This window comes from Pinus tabuliformis, chromosome 6 (assembly GCF_031772625.1).
Source record: "Pinus tabuliformis cultivar Carrire ecotype Pingquan chromosome 6, CPIR1, whole genome shotgun sequence".
Lineage (NCBI taxonomy): Eukaryota > Viridiplantae > Streptophyta > Pinopsida > Pinales > Pinaceae > Pinus > Pinus tabuliformis.
The window spans coordinates 676,074,736-676,082,734 of record NC_142292.1 but is presented as its reverse complement, the minus strand read 5'-3'; positions in this window follow the sequence as shown (position 1 = coordinate 676,082,734).

The following is a 7,999-nucleotide window of genomic DNA, read 5'->3' as shown; positions in this document are numbered from 1 at the left end:
CAGATTTACCTGCCTTTACAAGTTGTCTAGGGTAAAAATGAGATGAAAGTTACTATGCATGACCTACCATTGTCTTGAAACATTACTACAACCTCCTAGGGGCACCCGATGACCCTGAGGTTAGCAAACACCCATTGGTGATCCCTCCCTAAGTTGGAAATTTCTTTTTACTTGAATTTACAACCTATCTGCACACATGTAGACCTATGCATGTGGCTATAAGGCTCCATCTTCATGCACAACTCACCCTCCATGTGACTACAAATGAAATTTTTGGGATTTGAGAGTGTGGTTAGAAGCCATGTTCAAAATGTTTAGGTCTAACCTATAGGCCAACTACCCAAAACTACCCAAAACTTCCAAAGCTTCCTTTAAGATTCTTCTTGCAATATTCTTGTCTAAATCCCTACTAAAAATTTTCAAATATATGGTAAAATTTTTTATAAACACTTTGTAAGAATAGTGCCTATAGGTCATGAATTCATGTTTGTACAATAATTCATTTAGTTCATAAGAGAATCATCAGGAAGGATTGTTTCCCTCTATTACTAGCTACAAAAACACACATTAGCTCATGCATTCATATAAGGTAACCAAGAGCCCATCAAACCATGGAATAGATCCATAGAAAGAGAACATCATATGCTAAGAAATATACCATGCATGTAACCAACATGTAACTAGAATAGAACCATGACAAAAATTCATGAAATCATACATAAAATCAAGGCTTTTTCTCATTAATTTCAATAAGAATCAACACATATTAATATATACAAATGCCAATTACTAATTCATGGACTTCCAGGTACCACCCGACTATAGATTGGGCTTGTAACACCCTCCTCCCACATCTACCCAAGTAACTAGCCAACTGAGGTAAACATGTGATGAAGAGTTACAAGCCCAATCTATAGTAACTACATCTTTCTACCAATATAATAACTAAATTAAATAGTCATTTCACTTCTTTCTTTCTCAATTATAACTTCATCTTTTTCTCACATTAAAAATGAAATAAAAGATAAGTAAATAGTTGAAGATATAGGGTTGTCAAAACTTCAATGTAGTAATATTGTTGAAAATAAACCAACAGATTAAATAATTAAGAGAAAACACCTTAAATTAATAGTTTTCATATGCATCAATTTTAACAAAATTCACGTTAAATAATTAAGAGAAAACACGTTAAATTAACAGTTTTCATATGCATCAATTTTAACACAATTCAACATGTGAAGAAGCATATAGAACTAAAGAATTGAAAAATAGTGAAAATTCGATAGTATTAGCAACAAAACATGCAAGTGCTATTGTTTCCAGAAAAATTATTAGTTTTGTAAAACTGCCTCAATTAACACATAAATCAAATTTGTTTCAACATCCAGACAATAAAACTTAAAACAATAATGCAACTATCGTATTCTCTGACAGAATTTTGAACCCTTTGCACATAGACATACTCGCACTTAAATAGATTACGAAGACATGAGAACATTAGATTTTCCCTAAAACTTGCTAAAATGTAATGTACATTGCTAATATAGTGAAATAGTCAAGATTCATTATTTAATAAGGTTGTAATTTTTATCATATACTAGTAATAACACCTGAATAATTGCAAATATTCAACATCAAAATTCTAGAGTTTTGAAAAGTTACTTCTCATTCGATCTAAGTGAGTATATGCATCTTAAATTCTTGTCAACAAAATAAACAAACAAAATCTTTCAAACGAATCGGAAGAATACACACAATACTGTCAAAAATACCCCTAAAAAAATAAAAATTAAACTTTTCTATATTTTTAAATAATAATAGAAAAATGGAAAAAGTGAAAAGTAGTAATTTTGGAATTTTATAGTTCGTTGAATTTAATTAAAGACAAGAGTTCAGTTACATAGAAATTTAGCTCACAATCCTCGTGTTTATAATATGACTCTCATCAGGGGCATTTAAATTTCTTTTTCCCTCAACCATTTGAAAAGACACACACATGTTGCTGCTATTGTATTTCAACGACCTGATATGTATTTCAACCACTAGTGGGAAAATAAAAAGAAGAAGTATGGCTGAAGTGCTGCTATTGTATTTCAACGACCTGATATTGTATTTCAACCACTGGAGGGAAAATAAAAAGGAAAAGTATCGTTGAAGATATGTTGTTGCAAAAGTAAAGGAGTAAATTTCACTCAAAAATTTGGGTTTGTTATGGTGACCATCGACAGCTCGAAGATTTATTTGATGGTGAACCCAAACAACCCAACCAATCGTGCGTCACAACTGAGAATTAATTGAGATGGCGAGAGATTCTGTTGGTGGGGTAATATATGGGAATCTTTGGTACCAACAAATCCATCTGATTTTTTTTTCTTGATTCTACTGAAGTGCCCGCATTGAAATTAGATGCAAACATCAATAATTTAGACTCTGTTGCTTCCAAATCCTTCGCTCTCTTGATTAATACACGTTTGATTCTTTTCCATGCAACAATTATTAATTCTGCCAAAGTATATCTATATTGACTCTCAATTATTTCCTTAATATTTCACAGTTTGTTAATGAATTCCTGAAAATGACAGAGTACACATCATTTGCACTAAAACGAAGAATACAAGATGAACCAGAACTATTGAAAACCACTTTCTCGCTGTCAATTTTGACAGGTTACGACTCTCACTATCGAATTTGATAGGTTAACACACACGATAGAAGTCTTTGGAGGTTGAACATCCTCTAAACATTTTATCGAATACCTTATCTTAGTTACATAGAAATTTAGACTGACTCAAGCTAAAAAGATATATTGTCCAAAAGCGAAAACAATATTGAATCTACCTATTGTCTAAGATTTGGGCTATCTAAAGAAAAACAGATGCACTAAGAGTATTTACGAATTAATTAAGAATAAAGAGTTTGGTTGGATTCGCGGAAAACTGATTATCTGGAAGGTAAATCCAATTTACTTGATGTTTCAATGATAGATGAGAAAAGTCATTTTCTACCTATTTAACAGGTATTTCTATAAAAAGATCACGAGGATTTCCATGAGAAGAGTTGCATTTATCTGAAACGATATCTTAACTGTGGATTGTTGCAGTCGGTAACCGTTGACACTAGTTGGTAGCGTTCTTTAAGTTTCTTGTCCGTTGTCTTTATAGATTTCTGAACTGATCATAGATTGTGCTTTACTCAGAAAAATCACTTTCATATCTTCTTTACTTACAAGGAGGACCACGCCCACAAGAAGCTCGTGGATGGCTGAAGAAAGCTTGTGAAGAATACCATATGATATTTTTAGACCAGCGTCGAATAGGTTTGTCAACTCCTTAACAGTGTCTTCAATTTCTCAGTTCTCCTCATTGCAGCAGGTAGGTTATTTGCAACATTTTCGTGCAGATAATATAATAAATGATGTAGAGTTTATTTGAGTTTGTATAGTACCAAATGAAGAGACTTGGATAGTTCTTGGACAGAGCTTTGGTGGTTTTTGTGTTGTTACATATCTAAGCTTCACCCCAAAGGGTCTCAAACATGCCCTTTTAACAGAAGGCCTTCCACCCATTGATAATGAATGCATTTCAGATATTGTATATATGGCATGCTACAAGAATGTTTTATTACAAAACCAGAAGTACTACGAGAGGTTTCCCCAAGACAAAGAAATTATCCGTGAAGTTGTTCTTCACTTGGTAGAGTCTGATCTATAAGTTTGGACTTCTGTTTATTATATTTTCTGTGGTTGTGGCAAGGTCAGAGTGTAAATTAAAAATTATTCTTTATACAGGGGCCATCTAAGTTGAGCTATCATAGCTTACAACAATAGTGAAGGGGCTTAAAACTTGACCAAATTGTTGTTGGAAGGAGTGTGCACATTAAGTAAAAGCCCAAAGGGGGGCTTTTGAGCTTAAAATAATTAGAGTATGCAAGAGGAGGGAAATTAAGAAACAATTTTAGAAGGAAGCCAACAAGAAGGGTCGATAGGTCCTAGAGGTTGAACTCGCTCTGATACCAAGTGTGTGTATATATATATATATATATATATATATATATATATATATATATATATATATATATATCAAAATAAAATACAACCAGAAGAGAAAAACATTGGGAATTCAAATTTATTAAGCACTATCTAACACATCCCCGAATTTCATTTCATTGAACATATCATCTAATTTAGATAAATTTAACTAATCCATAAATAATTCATACAAAAGAATATTGTAACACATAGGTACCGTTCACCAGAAAACGAGATTCAAACTTGATTTACCACTACTTGTCTTCCTTTGTTGTCGGTCACTTCCAAGTGCGAATGATGATGTGCTTCATCCGAATGTAGTGACCCACCAGTTGACCTTCCAGCTTACTCCTTGGGTACTCTTCTTCCCTGCGGACCCCCGAGCTGCAATGGGGTTGTACAATGGAGGAATGTAGTAGCTGGTAGAGGAGATCTCTTCTTGGCTCAAGAGACCCCTCTCTAAAGTCCTCTACCTCACCAAACTCACTATAGTTCGTAGTCACACTCTAACATAGTCTCATCCATCCAACAATAGGGTAAAAAGTCCCTTCTCCGATGGCTTGCCCCTTCTTTTATAGGAGTCCTCATAGGTGACACTTGGCATGCCATGCATAATTAATTATTTTTTATAATTAAATAGTTTGATTATTCACCCACCCATGTGTCACTCCCTCATCAAGGGTCTCCAAAATTATTTACTTAAAATTTTAATTTAAAACTAATATTTTCCTCACCTCAACAAGATTCCTATTTCTTCTCCTAGTTGTCTCTTGATCCCCATTTTTACTCCTTAATTTGTGTTCATTACTAAAGTCAATTGATAAGTCAAGATCTGATCCCCTATCTACTCCCTAATTTAACTCAAGTTATCTCTTATATGGATATTCTTTTGTTGGTTGTTGCCACATGGAGGTTCTTTAAATTTCTCTAAAATTTAATTTATTAATCCTATTTTAATTCACCATCCTCTTCTCTTAATTAGGTTTAAATATTTTAAGATTAATAATTATCCTTACATTTATGTCCCTCTTTCCCATTTTTACTTGATTAAATTACATTATCTACCTAAAATTTTCCAACATGGGAAGGGTAGAGTTTTTAAGTTAAAATATTTTTTTTCTTCCTATGATTCCCTTAACCCAAGTTTTATTCTTGATTTAATTTCCTCGGTTCTACTCATCATTTACCATTTGATGTGAATTTGCATGGTTTTCATATCTTGATTATATTTATTAATTAATTTATTTTTATTGATTCCAAGAGTGCCAAGTTTGGTCATGCCCTTCAAGAACTTTCCTTGAAGTTCCAAGGGTGCCACGCCACTTTCCCTTCAAGCATTCAGTGGCTATGAGGGGAAAGTATAGGAAAATGAATGTGTTACAATGCTTTTTCTTTGGACTAAATGGCTCCAAGGATGAAGAATGGTCCTAGATGTGTATGAAACATAGAGAACCAAAGAGGGAAGGGATGAGGGACTACAAAGATCAGTTAAGGACTCCCTTTTTCTATGTATACTTGCAATGTATTTTTGTGAATGTGAGCCTAGTCAAAGATGGAAAGGCTAATCACTGATTTTTCCTATATGTGTGAAGGAAAATGGACTTCACTTCTAGTATTAAAATTTAGTATGGATCTGATTATGTGAAATACCCCTAATTTAAGTTTTCCTCGAGGCATCAACAGCTAGCTTGGGATTGGCCAAATGTGACAAGGATTTCAGCACAATTGAGACTATGGTTGGGTGGAATGTGTTTCACTGTCCTTCAATTTCAAATATTTTTTCTAGTTACAACAAATAAATATTTAATTTTGAGTTGATATTTCTAGATTTGATGGTTTCATGACATGCATGAGAATTTTTTGTTGTTATACTATTTGGCTATATCTTTTTATATGTACTAAATTTTGTAACAATACTAGTTGAGGAAGATAGGCTTCCTAAAATATTTTAAATAAGTCATGTTGGCATTTGTGCTATAACTTTTCTTCTGGGAGGTTCCAAAAGAAGTAACTTCGACCATAATGAGGGGAAGTATCATTGATCATCTGGTGCAAATTTCATATCTTGGGTCATGATATTTTAGGATATATTATCATAGGAATTTGAGCTTCATGGATGCTCCTAAAATAATGCATCAAACATATCATGTTGGAACTTATTCTATAAATTTTCTTCTAGGAAGTTCCAAAAGTTGAAACTTGGACAATAGTGAGGGAAAATATCATTGATCATCTAGTCCAACTTTTAGATCCTGGGTCACGAAATTTTAGGCGATATGGTCACAAGAAGTTGAGCTTCTTGGATCATTCTTAAAATCAAGATGTATATGCACATGTTTGGGTGCTTGATTGAAGGAATTATTTGAATGTGTAAAATCGATACGTAGTGCAAATGTGGTTTATGAATATTTATTAAAATTTTTGTTTAAGTTGATGAAATGATATAGTTGTGACTAATATGTGAGGTTAAGGTCATTTTAGGGGCTACTAAATGCTGAACCATCAAGTATTCTAAGAATCCAATTATACTTCTTGAAAATATCTTAGATAAGAATGCATGTGATGGTAGCCAAACATGGACTCCTGAAGCAGAAGATAAATCATTTTGAATATATGGAAGTCCAAACATGGACTCCTGAAGCAGAAGATAAGTAATTTTGAAGGTATACCTTGGAAAATCCCAACAAACCAAGAAAATGGCTAAGTATGGAGGGTAAATCACAATCGGAGGTCGGGGGCCTCGGGTGCAGTGAATCCCGCATCCTGTATTATCGACACACCAATGGACCTAGGGGTTGACACTTTAAAAGAGCATGTGGGGGCTGATTTTGCGATACAGGGTGAAATCACTGGGGGAGGCCCAAAAAGGTTAACAAAGGAAATTCTTAACAAAATAGGCGTGGGCCACCCCCCTTCTCTCTCCTCCACGTGGTGCAATTCCGCATCCCGGCTACCTTGCAGTCCCACAACTCGGCATATTGGCGGATTGATAGGTTCTCAACCTAAAATACCTTGAGGGGGCTGATCTTGCGATATTATGTGAAATCACCGAGAAAGGGCCGAAAATGTTAACAAAGAAAGAGCACGAAAAAACAAAGGACTAGGCCACCACTTTTTCTATCTGCCGCATGGCATCGACGATTGAATATCAACGGATTCCTGGGGCCCACACTCGAGGATTATCGTCAGTTCCCACGCAAAAATCCGATATCGCAATCTCGCATCCCGCCGGCCCCGCAGTCCCACAGACACAACAAAATCCAAAGATCGTGTGGGGGCCCAATTTGTGATATATTGTTGCATCGCCAGGGAAGGGCTGAAGAAAATAAACAAAGGAAATGAGGAACTAAACAGAAGCTAAACTTAGCCTTTCTCTCTCCTCCATGTGGCATTTGTGGCCGACGATCACTAGAGGTTGCTGTTCCAAATTGTTGAAAATCGCTGATATTGCGAGGTAGAGAAAAATCATTGGGGAGGGCCAAAAACCAAATAAAAGGGAAAAGCACGACAAAACAGGGCCAGGTAGGCCTTTTTGTCTCTCCTGTAGGGGGACACATGGCGACATGTCATTGGTTCTCAGAGCTGAAATCGAAGCTGACGTCATCAATGATGTGGCAGTATAGATGCTGACGTGGCAGGCAGACATGTGTCACCTGGTTTTGGCGTTTTCAGGGATCCTATGTGGCCATTTTCAGGTGACATGTGTCACCACTCATAGGGTGACACATGGCAATGAGGACGTCATCCCGCATATCAGCGATTGCAGCTTCCTAGGGCAGAAACTTAAGGAAAAATGTATTCAGCTCCAGGATGTGGGATTGCGATTGTGATAAGAAAAAGCCCCCCCCAGATGCGATGTTCCATAAGCTATATGTCATGAATTTTTCACGTCTGGTATGTTGGCCGATGTGGTGTAAGAGGCAATCAGAGGTAATCCAAGTTATAAAAGGAATAAGGCCCTCGCACAGCTGT